The 13,390-nt window shown below is 46.6% G+C and overlaps 1 pseudogene; it reads left to right on the forward strand.

Annotated features, from left to right (window-relative positions):
* The window catches only part of LOC115165114 (uncharacterized), a 52,946-nt pseudogene that overhangs the window by 34,666 nt on the left and 4,890 nt on the right, over positions 1 to 13,390 (forward strand).

A 13,390-nucleotide genomic window follows, 5' to 3' on the forward strand; every position in this document is an offset into this window, starting at 1 on the left:
GAAACAAGAGACCAACAGTTTTTTTTTAGATGTTGTATTTTATATTTTTGTTCAGTGTTGATTCAAATTTTAGTCATTTAGCAGACGCTATTATCCAGAGCGACTTACAGGAGCAGCAATTAGGGTTAAGTGCACATGTTAAATAAAAAATGAAGTGCACATTGACTGATTTTTATTTTTTTCTTCGGCTAGTCTGCTCAGGGATTCAAACCAGAGACCAGTTTGGGTTACTGGCCCAAACCACAGACCCTTTGGGTTACTGGCCCAAACCACAGACCCTTGGGTTACTGGCCCAAACCACAGACCCTTTGGGTTACTGGCCCAAACCACAGACCCTTTGGGTTACTGGCCCAAACCACAGACCCTTTGGGTTACTGGCCCAAACCACAGACCTTTGGGTTACTGGCCCAAACCACAGACCCTTTGGGTTACTGGCCCAAACCACAGACCCTTGGGTTACTGGCCCACACCAGAGACCCTTTGGGTTACTGGCCCAAACCACAGACCTTTGGGTTACCGGCCCACACCAGAGACCCTTGGGTTACCGGCCCACACCACAGACCCTTGGGTTACTGGCCCACACCACAGACCCTTTGGGTTACCGGCCCACACCAGAGACCCTTTGGGTTACCTGCCGCTCCTTAGACGTTCGTCTTTGGCTGGCGAGACTCTTTAGACATCTGGTCCCTGTAAAAGCTGCAAGTCATCAGAACCACATTTTTTATTATTCTGGAATTGTACCAATTCTTCTGTCTCCAGGAGGAAACAAGCTCCACACTACCGGGAAGGTGACAGAGGAAGCCAAGGTGGAGACATCCAAGCCTCCTCCGCCCTCATTGGTCCCCCAACCTCAGGAGACTAAGAACGAGTCCTCTGATTTGCTGTCTACCCTGGCCGCTTTGCAGAATGACGTGCAGCCTGTTGGACACGACTATGTGGAAGAGGTACGAGAGAGTCACATAGAACCAAAAACATGAGTGAATGTCTTGCCACAGGTGTAGTAGAATATATGATATATTTTTTATAATTTTAAAGGGTGAACGGTAACAAAGACAGATCAGGTCAGCCTCTAGGGCAAGAGATGCTTTGTTGAAAAAAAGACAAGCGGAGACAAATCAGACGCCAAAGCTAGCAGACGGGACAACTCTAGTACAGCCGTGAATTCTGATTGGCTGACAGCCGTGGTATATCAGACCGTGTATATCACGGATATGACCAAAAAAGTACTTTTTACTGCTCTAATTACGTTGGTAACCAGTTTATAATTAGCAATTAGGCACCTCTGGGGTTTGTGGTTTATGGCCAATATACCACGGCTAAGGGCTGTGTCCAGGCACTCTGCGTTGCGTCGTGCCAAAGAACAGCCTTTAGCCGTGGTATATTGGCCATATACTACACCCGTCTTGCCGTGTTGGTTAATTATACCCGGTTTAACAGGAATCAAATTCAACATACTTTATCAAAACAGCTTGAGTGTAGAGTTTCCAATAGTCCGACAGAAAATATTTGGCAAAGCTTCTAGATAATTAACTTGTCCCTTTTATCACAGATACTAAGTAGCTTGTTTGCGACATCAGTGTACAAAAGGCCCTTCCTTTTGACCTAGGGAGGAAAATGGCCGGCCGTGATCGGGAGTCCATAGGGATGCGCACAATTTGGCCCAGCGTCATCCGGGTTAGGGGAGGGTTTGGCCCGGAGGAATTTACTTGGCTCATTGTGCTCTAGCGACTCCTCCTGTGACTGGCGGGCGCAGTGCAGGCCGACCTTGGTCACATTGCGGCTGGTTTCCGGGGTTAAGGGTGGGTGTTAAAGAAGCGCGGTTTGGCGGCGGGTCATGTTTCTGAGGACGGATGACTCTACCTTTGCCTCCCGAGCCCGTTGGGGAGTTGCAGCGACGAGAAGATCGGATTTGGGGAAAAAAGGGGGGGTTAAAAAAAATAAATGACAAATCACCTGTATGACCCAGCCTCGGTCTAAGCCGTTATTACCTTCAAGGCTGTGGCTGTGGACCCGAGTTTTTCGAGATCATTAGTCCACCGGACCAAAAGATCCAGACCTTCACAAAGCTTTTGCTAATGTGAGGATCACATTTATTCTCTACACACAGTCTCTGCTCTATTCCTAGAGAACGGGCTACTCTGGCAAATGGTGAAATTTTAGATTGTTGGTGTTGTCTTACAGTAACATTATACTATGTTATGTAGAATATTGTGATCTTGCAGACATTTTTGATTCAGCTTTGATCAGAACGTGATCCGAACATTCGCAGACGCTGTGAGAAGCTCTGGATTTTTTTTAGTCCGACGGACTAAAGATCCCGAAAAAAGTCGCCTCAACAGCCGTACATTCAATGGCAACGAGGGCGTCAAACTCTTAAAATGACCTGTGACTCCTTAGCCCAACGATTTAACACTTCCATATTAACAATGGTATTTGAAACATTGCTAGTTCTTATTGTCAAATACCATTTATTTATTTTTTTTGGTGTAGAAAAATGCAAATAAAACATTGATTTCTTATCTGTAGGTGCGTAACGACGAAGGCAAGGTGATCCGGTTCCACTGTAAGCTGTGTGAATGTAGCTTCAACGATCCCAACGCCAAAGAGATGCATCTGAAGGGCAGGAGACACCGCCTGCAGTATAAGGTTAGTGGAGTCACCGAAGGGCAGGAGACACCGCCTGCAGTATAAGGTTAGTGGAGTCACCGAAGGGCAGGAGACACACCGCCTGCAGTATAAGGTTAGTGGAGTCACTGAAGGGCAGGAGACACCGCCTACAGTATAAAGTTAGTGGAGTCACTGAAGGGCAGGAGACACCGCCTGCAGTATAAAGTTAGTGGAGTCACCGAAGGGCAGGAGACACCGCCTGCAGTATAAAGTTAGTGGAGTCACCGAAGGGCAGGAGACACCGCATAGGAAAACATGGAGTTGTGCCCTAGCACTATACCGCTGATACCAACTCATCAAGCTTTGATTATTTGAATCAGCTGTGTAGTGATAGAGGGCAAAAACCAAAAACGTGTACCCAGGGGGGGGCAGAACGGAGTTTGGGAAACCCTGGTCTCAGACCTGCGGTTATGGGGACACGCACAAAATAACGCATTTCCCCTACTTTTGTTCCTTCCCTTGTAGAAAAAGGTGAACCCGGAGCTACAGGTGGGGTGAAGCCTTCGATCAGAGCCAGGAAGATCCAGAGAAGATGAGGAAACAGATGCAGAAGGAAGAGTACTGGAGGAGGAGAGAGGAGGAGGAGAGATGGAGGATGGAGATGAGGTACGGAGAGATAGGGTGGGTCTCTCACACACAGTATACTAATAGCAACCACCAACTCTGTCTCTCTAGCTAATGCCAATTGAGTGAATACTTCCCAAAAATGAACGTGTCTCTCCTCTCCCTCTCCCTCTCCCTCTCCCTATCCTCCCTCTCCCTCTCTCCTCTCCCTCTCCCTCTCTCCCCGTCTCCCGTCTCCCGTCTCCCGTCTCGTCTCCCGTCTCTCTCTCTCTCTCTCTGCTCTCTGCCTCTCTGCCTCTCTTCTCTGCCTGCCTCTCTGCCTCTCTGCCTCTCTCTCTCTGTCTCTTTGCCTCTCTGTCTGTCTCTCTGTCTCTTTGCCTCTCTGTCTGTCTCTCTGTCTCTCTCTGCCTCTCTCTCTGTCTCTTTGCCTCTCTGCCTCTCTCTCTCGTCTCTCTGCCTCTCTGTCTGTCTCTCTGCCTCTCTGTCTGCCTCTCTGTCTCTCTGTCGTCTCTTGTCTCTCTCTCTGCCTCTCTCTCTCTGTCTCTTTGCCTCTCTGCTCTCTCTCTCTGTCTCTCTGTCTCTGCCTCTCTGTCTGTCTCTCTGCCTCTCTGTCTGCCTCTCTGTCTCTCTGTCTCTCTGTCTCTCTGTCTCTCTGTCTCTCTGTCTCTCTGTCTCTGTCTCTCTGTCTCTCTGTCTCTCTGCCTCTGTCTCTCTGTCTCTGTCTCTCTGCCTCTCTGCCTTTCTGCCTCTCTGCCTCTCTGCCTCTCTGTCTCTCTGTCTCTCTGTCTCTCTGTCTCTCTGCCTCTCTCTGCCTCTCTCTCTGTCTCTCTGCCTCTCTCTCTCTGTCTCTCTGCCTCTCTATCTCTCTGCTGCCTCTCTGCCTCTCTCTCTGCCTGCCTCTATCTCTCTCTCTCTGCCTGCTCTCTCTCTCTCTCTCTCTCTCTCTCTCTGCCTCTCTGCCTGTCTCTCTCTCTGGTCTTCCTCTGCCTGTCTCTCTCTCTGGTCTTCCTCTGCCTGTCTCTCTCTCTGGTCTTCCTCTGCCTGTCTCTCTCTCTCTTCTCTGCCTGCCTCCTCTCTTCTCTCTCTCTCTGCCTGCCTCTCTCTCTGCCTCTCTGCCTGTCTCTCTCTCTCTGTCTCTCTGCTGCCTGTCTCTCTCTGCCTCTCTGCTCTCTGCCTCTCTGCCTCTCTCTCTGTCTCTCTGCCTCTCTGTCTCTGTCTCTCTGTCTCTCTCTTTCTCTCTGCCTGCCTCTCTCTCTCGTCTCTATGCCTGCCTCTGTCTCTGTCTCTGTCTCTCTCTCTCTCTCTCTCTCTGCCTGCTGCTCTCTAGGCGTTACGAGAGGAGATGTACTGGCGTCGTATGGAGGAGCAACACCACTGGGACGAGAGACGTGGGGGGCCCAGGATGCCAGGGGACGGACCTTACCTCCAAGGGCCCCTGGCCCACCTGGACTACTGGGGGTTCGGCCTGGCATGCCCATCCCTCAGCCACAGGGACCAGTAGTAAGACTCCTGTTTTCTGTCACATTTACTGGACTGGACATGTTCCAGAACACCTGCAAAGCATTCGCACTACACAAATTAACACATTTTTAATCGTGTACCATATTTCCACTCAAAATCAATGGTTTTGTAAAATTGTGTTGGTTTTAGTGGTGGAAACCCCAAACTTTTGAAACGTGGAAGTAACCTGATTTAAAGTAAAATCAGTCTCACCTGTCCGGAAGGGCGTATCCACTCACTGACACTCCCAGCAGGTCCGAGGCAAATCCCTTTTCTGCTCTGTTTTAGTTGGGAGTGTGGGCTTTCTTGCGAGCAGTTAACCTTGGTCTCCTCGGGAACAATCGGCAAACGGAGTTAGCCATCCCATCCTCGTTGCCAAATTGTGGTAGCAATTTCTACAGGAAGAGAGAGACTGTAGATTCCTCTTACGACTTTTTAAGATTTGCAAAAATGAAGGAATTAAACCACTGCCAAGAATGTTTCAGAGTTCGATAGCTTAACAAACATAGTCGGGTCTCTGCTTTTAGCAAGAAGTTGTGCTTTTTCTATATGTGGCATTTTAGCAGATGTGTGGAAATGGGTGGAAACAGTTTTATGAAAGGCGATTGATTGGTTTGTCTGTGCATATTAAGAAGACTCGACCGTATAACTGCGTTTTTTTTTTTTTGTCAGTTCACACTGCTCCTTCCTGCGAGGTTCCACACAGCTGACTTCCTGCAGATAGTAAAGTCACGTGATGTCTCACATACTGCGGTCGCACCTAAACGGATCTTAGCTACACGCCCAGTCTTATGATTTAAGTCACACAAATACAAGTTTGTATCAGGTTAGAAAAGACAAAAACACTAGTATATAACAAAGAGACAATTCTTTTAAACTGTAAAACACAGGATTTTCCACAACACATACTGTAGCTATTGCCTTAGCTTCCAGTGACTATATGGTAAGCACCATGGATGATTTTATCATTTCTAATCCATTATTTAATCATTTCAAATCCCTCCCTTCCCATTGCTGTGGCATTGAGACCTTTCGTTGTGCTTTACCTCGCAGCCTCCCCGTCGGCCGGACTCCTCAGACGACCGTTACGTGATGACGAAGCACGCCACCATCTACCCCTCTGAGGACGAGCTGCAGGCCATCCAGAAGATCGTCTCCGTCACAGAGAGAGCCCTCAAACTGGTCTCAGACATCATCATCGACCAGGACAAGACCAAGGAGACCACTGGAGACGACAAGGATACAAAAGAGGTCCCAAGATTCCCCAAGACCGGTGAGGAGAGTGGAAGGAAGGATGGGGGGGAAGGAAGGATGAGTGGGGGAAGGAAGGATGAGTGGGGGAAGGAAGGATGAGTGGGGGGAAGGAAGGATGGGGGGGGATGGATGGATGAGTGGGGGGGATGGATGGATGAGTGGGGGGGATGGATGGATGAGGGGATAGATGGATGGAAGGACGAGTGGGGGGATGGATGGATGGAAGGATGAGTGGGGGGGATAGATGGATGAGTGGGGGGATAGATGGATGGAAGGATGAGTGGGGGGATGGATGGATGGAAGGATGAGTGGGGGGGATAGATGGATGAGTGGGGGGATAGATGGATGGAAGGATGAGTGGGGGGATGGATGGATGGAAGGATGAGTGGGGGGATGGATGGATGAGTGGGGGGATGGATGGATGAGTGGGGGGACGGATGGATGAGTGGGGGGGATGGATGGATGGATAGATGAGTGGGGGGATAGATGAGTGGGGGGATAGATGAGTGGGGGGATAGATGAGTGGGGGGATAGATGGATGAGTTGGGGGGGGTAGATGGATGGAAGGATGAGTGGGGGGATAGATGGATGAGTGGGGGGATGGATGGAAGGTTGGAGAAACTCAACCCTGAACGTTGTCTCCTGTAGAGCTCTGAAGGGCGTGATGAGGGTGGGGGTGCTGGCTAAAGGACTGCTGCTCTGTTTCAGTCTGTTTTCTAACGTTAGATACCTAATGAAGCTCTCCTTCCTGTAGAGCTCTGAAGGGGGTGATGAGGGTGGGTGTGCTGGCTAAAGGACTGCTCTGTGGAGACAACAACGTCAACCTGGTCCTGCTCTGCTCAGAGAAACCCACCAAGAACCTGCTGAGCCGCATAGTGGAACACCTTCCCAAACAGCTGGTGGTACGCACACACACACACACGCCAACGATATACACACACACACACACGCCAACGATATACACACACACACACACACACACACACACACACACACCAACAATATACACACACACACACACACACACACACCAACGATATACACACACACACCCCAACGACACACACACACACACCACACCAACGATATATACACACACACCAACGATACACACACACACACACACCCCAACGATACACACACACACACACCCACACACACCCCAACGATACAACACACACCCCAACGATACACACACACACCCAACGACAACACCACACACACACCCCAACGACACACACACACACACACAACACACACACACACCAACGATATATACACACACACACACACACACCCCAACGATATATACACACACACACACACACACACCCCAACGATACACACACACACACACACACACACCCCAACGACACACACACACACACACCCCAACGATACACACACACACACACCCCAACAATACACACACACACACACACACACACACACACCCCAACGATACACACACACCACACACCACAACACACACACACAACACACACACCACACACCCCAACGAACACACACACACACACACACCACACACACCCAACGATACACACACACACACACACCCCAACGATATACACACACACCCCCCAACGATATACACACACACCAACGATACATACACACACGCACACTTACCTCTCTCTCTTCTCTCTCTCTCCATTCTTCCTCTCTCTCCTCTCTCTCTCCATTCTTCCCTCCCTCCTCTCTCTCTCTCCGCTCCAGCTGGTGACCCCAGAGAAGTACGAGGTGACGGGTTCCGTCGAGGAGTGTTCCATCATCCTAACGTCTGGCGCCGACCCCAAAATGACAGTCACGGTCACCCTGACGTCCCCCAGCATCCGAGAGGAGGAGACCCCAGCCACACCCCCGCCACGGGACGGAGGTTGGAAAGACATCGCCCCCTCTCCTTCCTTCTCTCTCTGTCTCTGTCTCTCTCTCTCTCTGTCTCTCTCTGTCCTCTCTGTCTGTCTCTCTCTGTCTGTCTCTCTCTGTCCTCGCTCTCTCTGTCTCGTTCTCTCTGTCCTCTCTCTCTCGCGCTGTGTCACCTAGCTATGGGTGCATTAGTTTGTTCAGGGTGGAGTTGCACATTTTTGGACATTTCAATGGTCCTGTTCTCTCCAATGTTTCCTAAAGTGACATCGCCGCTCACCCAGTACCTGAATGAATGCACCTTGTAAGATCCATTTTTATCTGAGGAGACCTACCCTGTGGCACCTTTATTTTATTTTGGTTCTGAGAGAAGTCCAGCTGTATGCCCCGGGCACTAAGTTCAGATTTTGAACCTGTTGAGTGTTTTCTCATAGTTTTGGTCATTTTTTATAGATGCTAGTTATCATTTTCAACTTCAACCAATGAAGCGCTTGAGCTCTGTCATGATATAAGAAGCCGGATTGGTCATCATAAAACAGTGCTCTTACTAAGTGTGCTTTCAAAAGGCCTTTTTTAGGATAGGAATTCTAGGTCCAATAAACTTTGGGATTAGAGAAGGACTGAATAGTCAATATTCTGTAGTTTTAACTCACGGGAATATCATAAACCGTGTATAAAGGGAAGTATGCAAAGAAGTTAAACGTTTTGGGGATCTATTCAAATTGTCTAAGAGACCTGTTTTTGAAGGCAGAGAAGCCATCTTTTTTGATTTTTAATTTTTTTGTATCTTAAAACCAACCTGAATGATATAAAGGTTCATCATTGGAAAAAGCATTTGTAGAAACTTGACTTTGTAGTCATGGTTAGAGCTCAGCAGTCCAGGTGAAGTCTCAACGGTTCCTCGTGCCACCAGTGTAGCTCTTGCTCTATCTGGAACTCTCCTACAGTGCGTCTTGTAAAGTTGTCCCCTACAAAAACAAAGCATGGACAGTGTTTGCATTTTCAGACTAGTTTTTAGTTCCCAGGTAAGATTTAATTTTTGTTTCCTGTGTTCCAGGGTGTTTGTTGCACCGTCACAAGCACTACGATAAACCCTCCCACACCGGTCAATCGTTAGCACTCTTAGATCAAAACTACATATCACAGGAACGTTATTCTCTACAGATATTAAAAATAATGAAAGACCCATTGGGAAGGGAAGCGGCGATGCTCCGAATCCTGACTTATGAAACGTGCACACAACTCAGAGCTCTGCACAAATCGTGCATAGATTGACATCACTGGGGAGATTTTTAGCGGAAGTTTGAGTTGAGCGGGCGTTTGTCAGGTTAGGATTTGGCCAAATGAAAAGAGCAGAAGAACAGGGTTACAGAACACACACACACACACGCAAGCAGTTCTAGAACACTGGCAAGCAGTTCTAGAACACTGGCAAGCAGTTCTAGAACACTGGCAAGCAGTTCTAGAACACTGGCAAGCAGTTCTAGAACACTGGCAAGCAGTTCTAGAACACTGGCAAGCAAGCAGTTCTAGAACACTGGCAAGCAAGCAGTTCTAGAACACTGGCAAGCAAGCAGTTCTAGAACACAGAGACACAAGAAATGGGTTCACATATCCCCACAGGAAACAAATGTTATGTTGGTCTGGGTCGCGAGGAGGTGATCTGTTCTTACATGCTCCCTGAGTGAACTGGTGTCCCCCTCCACACAGAAGCCTATGCACAGACTGATCTGTCCTTTTTTGTAGCTAATCATGCTGTTAACAAACCAACAACAACAAAAAAGAGATGACGTGAAAGCCCTTTTCATCACATGATCTATTCTCTGCATTCGTTGACAATGGAGGGGTGGGAGTGAGTGTTGCTGAGCTCCTGTATCTCTCTAGCATGCCTCTTATGTTATGTTTTTGTTGTGCCCACATTTTTTTTTATCTCACCCTATTCCAGAAGTGTGCACTTGCATACTCTGTCAATGGATTTGAAAGCATAGGATTGGTGTTTCCCAGAGAGGGTATCCATCTACCATTTTGTTAAATCCAGTTTCAGAAAGTGGGCAAGTACACTCTTCAGCATAAAGGTGCAAAATGGGGACTCTTGTGTGGCCAGCCTGCAGTAGACTTCAGTAGGCCAGGGATGAAGGCTTTGGCAGACTATGGTTGGACCCGAGTACAGCAGAGCAGTATACAGTTTTTATTATCTGTTTGTTGGTTTCATGCCCAACCTACTGACTTTAATCCAGCCAGTTATGCATGCAACGATGTTCGAACTAACCTTTCTCTTTGCTGCTGGGAGCTTCCATGTTTGTAGTTTTTCTGCTACAACATAATTTGTAGTTTTGTTTACCAGTCCAGTCCAAAGCCCTCTGTTCTTTTTTAAAAATTGTTTTATCTTTCAAAAAATATATCTCCGGTATGTGGGAGGGTTCAAACCTCGAGCCCCCCCCCGGCCAACCAGCTCCTCCGGAAGGATTTTTGACCAAGGTCCCCCCCCACCACCCAAACACTTTGCCACACCTATCATTGCCATGCCACTGTTAGAAAATCAGCTCAGTTCACACTCCTGTTCTGACAGGACCTCTCTCCTTTGTTTCTGTTATTAGGGGCCCCGGACTAAGGCGCGCCAGGGGCCCCGGACTAAGGCGCGCTAATGACCCATTGTAATCCCCCCTAGATTATCCGTTCAGTATCATCTCAGAAGATTAAGACTGAAAGTGACAAATGATTGGCGTGACATTGCTTACTTGAACAAGCTAACATTATATCTCACCGTTTTGAGATTTAAACTTCTCTGTTTAAGGCTTACGTTTCAGTACATGATAACAATAGGCCTACATACAGTTCAGTTATTTGACTAGATGATGAAATGACTAACTGTTGGTACCATTTTACAGTAGCTACTACCGTAATTTCCGGACTATTAAGCGCACCTGAATATAAGCCGCACCCACTGAATTAAAAAAAATATATTATTTTGAACATAAATAAGCCGCACGTGTCTATAAGCCGCAGGTGCCTACCGGTACATTGAAACAAATGAACTTTACACAGGCTTTAACGAAACACGGCTTGTAACAAAAATAAATAGGCTTTAACGAAACACGGCTTGTAACAAAAATAAATACGCTTTAACGAAACACGGCTTGTAACAAAAAATAAAAAATTAGCAGTAACTTTAGTTGTCTTTTTGCACTGAGTCAATTCCGCACGCTGGCTGTTTCCAACGTCTTCTCATCGACTCATTAAGACCAAGCTCCCGTGCAGCATCTCTATTTCCTTTTCCAACAGCCAATCATCGCCTTCAACTTGAAAGCTGCATCATATGCATTTCTTCTCATGTCTTTGCCATGATGAGGGGTGACAAAATGACTACCGTAATCAGAATGATGGAAGTTTGAAAAGTGCTCGATTTAATCTAAACGGTAAACAAAAAAGTTGTTTGACCTTAACATCGCGTTCGGGACAATTTCATTGGGTCTAATGAAAGCTTCATGCCGCCAAAAAACTGAGTCACGTCCAGAATGTGTTTTCTTGGGAGAAAAAAAAAAATTAAAAGCGGGGAAAAAAATCCATATATTAGCCGCATCATTGTTTAAGCCGCGAGGTTCAAAGCTGGGAAAAAAGTTGGCGGCTTATAGTCCGGATTTACGGTAGGTTAGCCTTTGCTGAGTTAGATAATGAGCAGGCTTTTGACGCTGTGGTTGTTCCCATCACACATGCTGCTTCTATTCTGTCCGAGGTTTGTTTAGCATTTTACGCCAGTCCTGTAATTCACCTTCCTTCTACCGACACCACCTCGCACCAACGTAAATCTAACCGTTACATACGTGACACTACTCTCCGATGATGTCAGGTTACGCATTGGTTGCAATTCTGCCAAATAAACCAATCAGACTTGATCTAGTTCACTTCCTGGTTCCTTACTTGAAACCTTATCTTGGTATGTGTGGCAATGTGTTTGTATCTTCTTGTTAATGAGTCTTGCTCTACCCTGGTCAAACACCCCGTTCCTTCTCCTCCTCCTCTTCCTCCTCAACACCTCAACCGACCACCATTTTGACAATTCGACTCATCCGTTTTTAGATGTAACCTGGGGCTTGGTGCGAGACCCAGAGGACGTCTTGGACAGGCTAAAATGCCTTGACGCTCTAGCGGCTCTGCGCCACGCTAAGTGGTTTCAGGTTCGGACACATCATTTTACTTTCTTATTGTAGCCTTATGAGATGCACCTTTTTTGTTAGAATTTTGGGTTTTTAAATGAAAGAATTAATAATGAATTTAACACTCTTCCCCCCTTCCAAAAAAAACACAGTAAATACTTGATAACAGTTTAATTATTGATTGAAAAAGAGAAATTCAATGATGCCAGACATGTAAGGAATTATATATATATATTTTAAAATGTAACCAGATTGAATTCTCAATCTTTATTTCTGATATTATTGTTGAACCTTAGTATGTTAATGATTTTATAATTTTCAAAAAAAAAAAACTGGCATCCTTGTATGATTTTTATTTCCCCCCCCCCCCCCGTCCATACCAGACTATATTGTCAGTGTTAAAACATGATTCCATAAGGCTGCAGAGATATCTTTGCATAAGATCTGATAAGAGCTTTTATGTTGAGCATTTAGTATCTTGTGATTTTGTATTTATTTTAATAAAGAAGAATAGGGATTGAGAGAAACGGGACATCTGATTTTTGTAATTTTTTTTAGTTCGCTGTGTCACTGCAAATGGCAGAAAAAGCTAACGCACCGGCAAAGCAGATTCCCTCCCCTCTCACAGTCCCTAACCTTAATCTTCCTTTACAAACACAAACGCTGTACCTTACGCTTCTGTCAAACACTGGATCGACCTGAGAAGTCAGGGTTTATAAGATGACAAGGAAATTTGAAACCTTTTCTTGTTTCATCTTGCAAACTGTGAGCTCTCTTTTTTTTTTTTTTACTAATGTAACAACGAGGTGAAATACTCCTGGAAATGGGCAGCTGATTCCAACCAATTACGTATACAATTAATTAATTGAGTCTTCAATCAACCTATCACAAGCTTCCATTGTGTACAGTAGTGTTTGGCCCTCTATGACAGACATGTTGTAATGTACAGTAATAGTCCATGTTGTCTGCATTCCGTCTGTTATCGCTAGGACTAAACGTGTTATTGCTCCACAAGGCTAGGGCGAACGGACTCCAGTCCTGTGTGATTGTTATCCGTATCCTGCGTGACCTCTGTCAGAGGAGTCCCCACGTGGTCTGCCTTCCCCTGCTGGGTGAGTTTTATCAGGCTAACGCAAGAGTCGACAACTATCTCATGAGTGTTTTTTATGTTTGTTAGAAAAGTATTGGACTTTAATTGGGCCGGTTTATTAGACACAGATGAAGCCCAGTCCGTTGAGAATTGTTTCTAGTCCCGGACGAGGCATAATCTGTGTCTGGGAAACCGACCATATAGGTCAATAAAAGGGATAGTTGGGGATATTAGCATTGAAGACTTTATCGACTTCCCCAGAGTTGGATGAACTTGT

This window comes from Salmo trutta, chromosome 27, assembly GCF_901001165.1.
Source record: "Salmo trutta chromosome 27, fSalTru1.1, whole genome shotgun sequence".
NCBI classification, from domain to species: Eukaryota; Metazoa; Chordata; class Actinopteri; order Salmoniformes; family Salmonidae; genus Salmo; species Salmo trutta.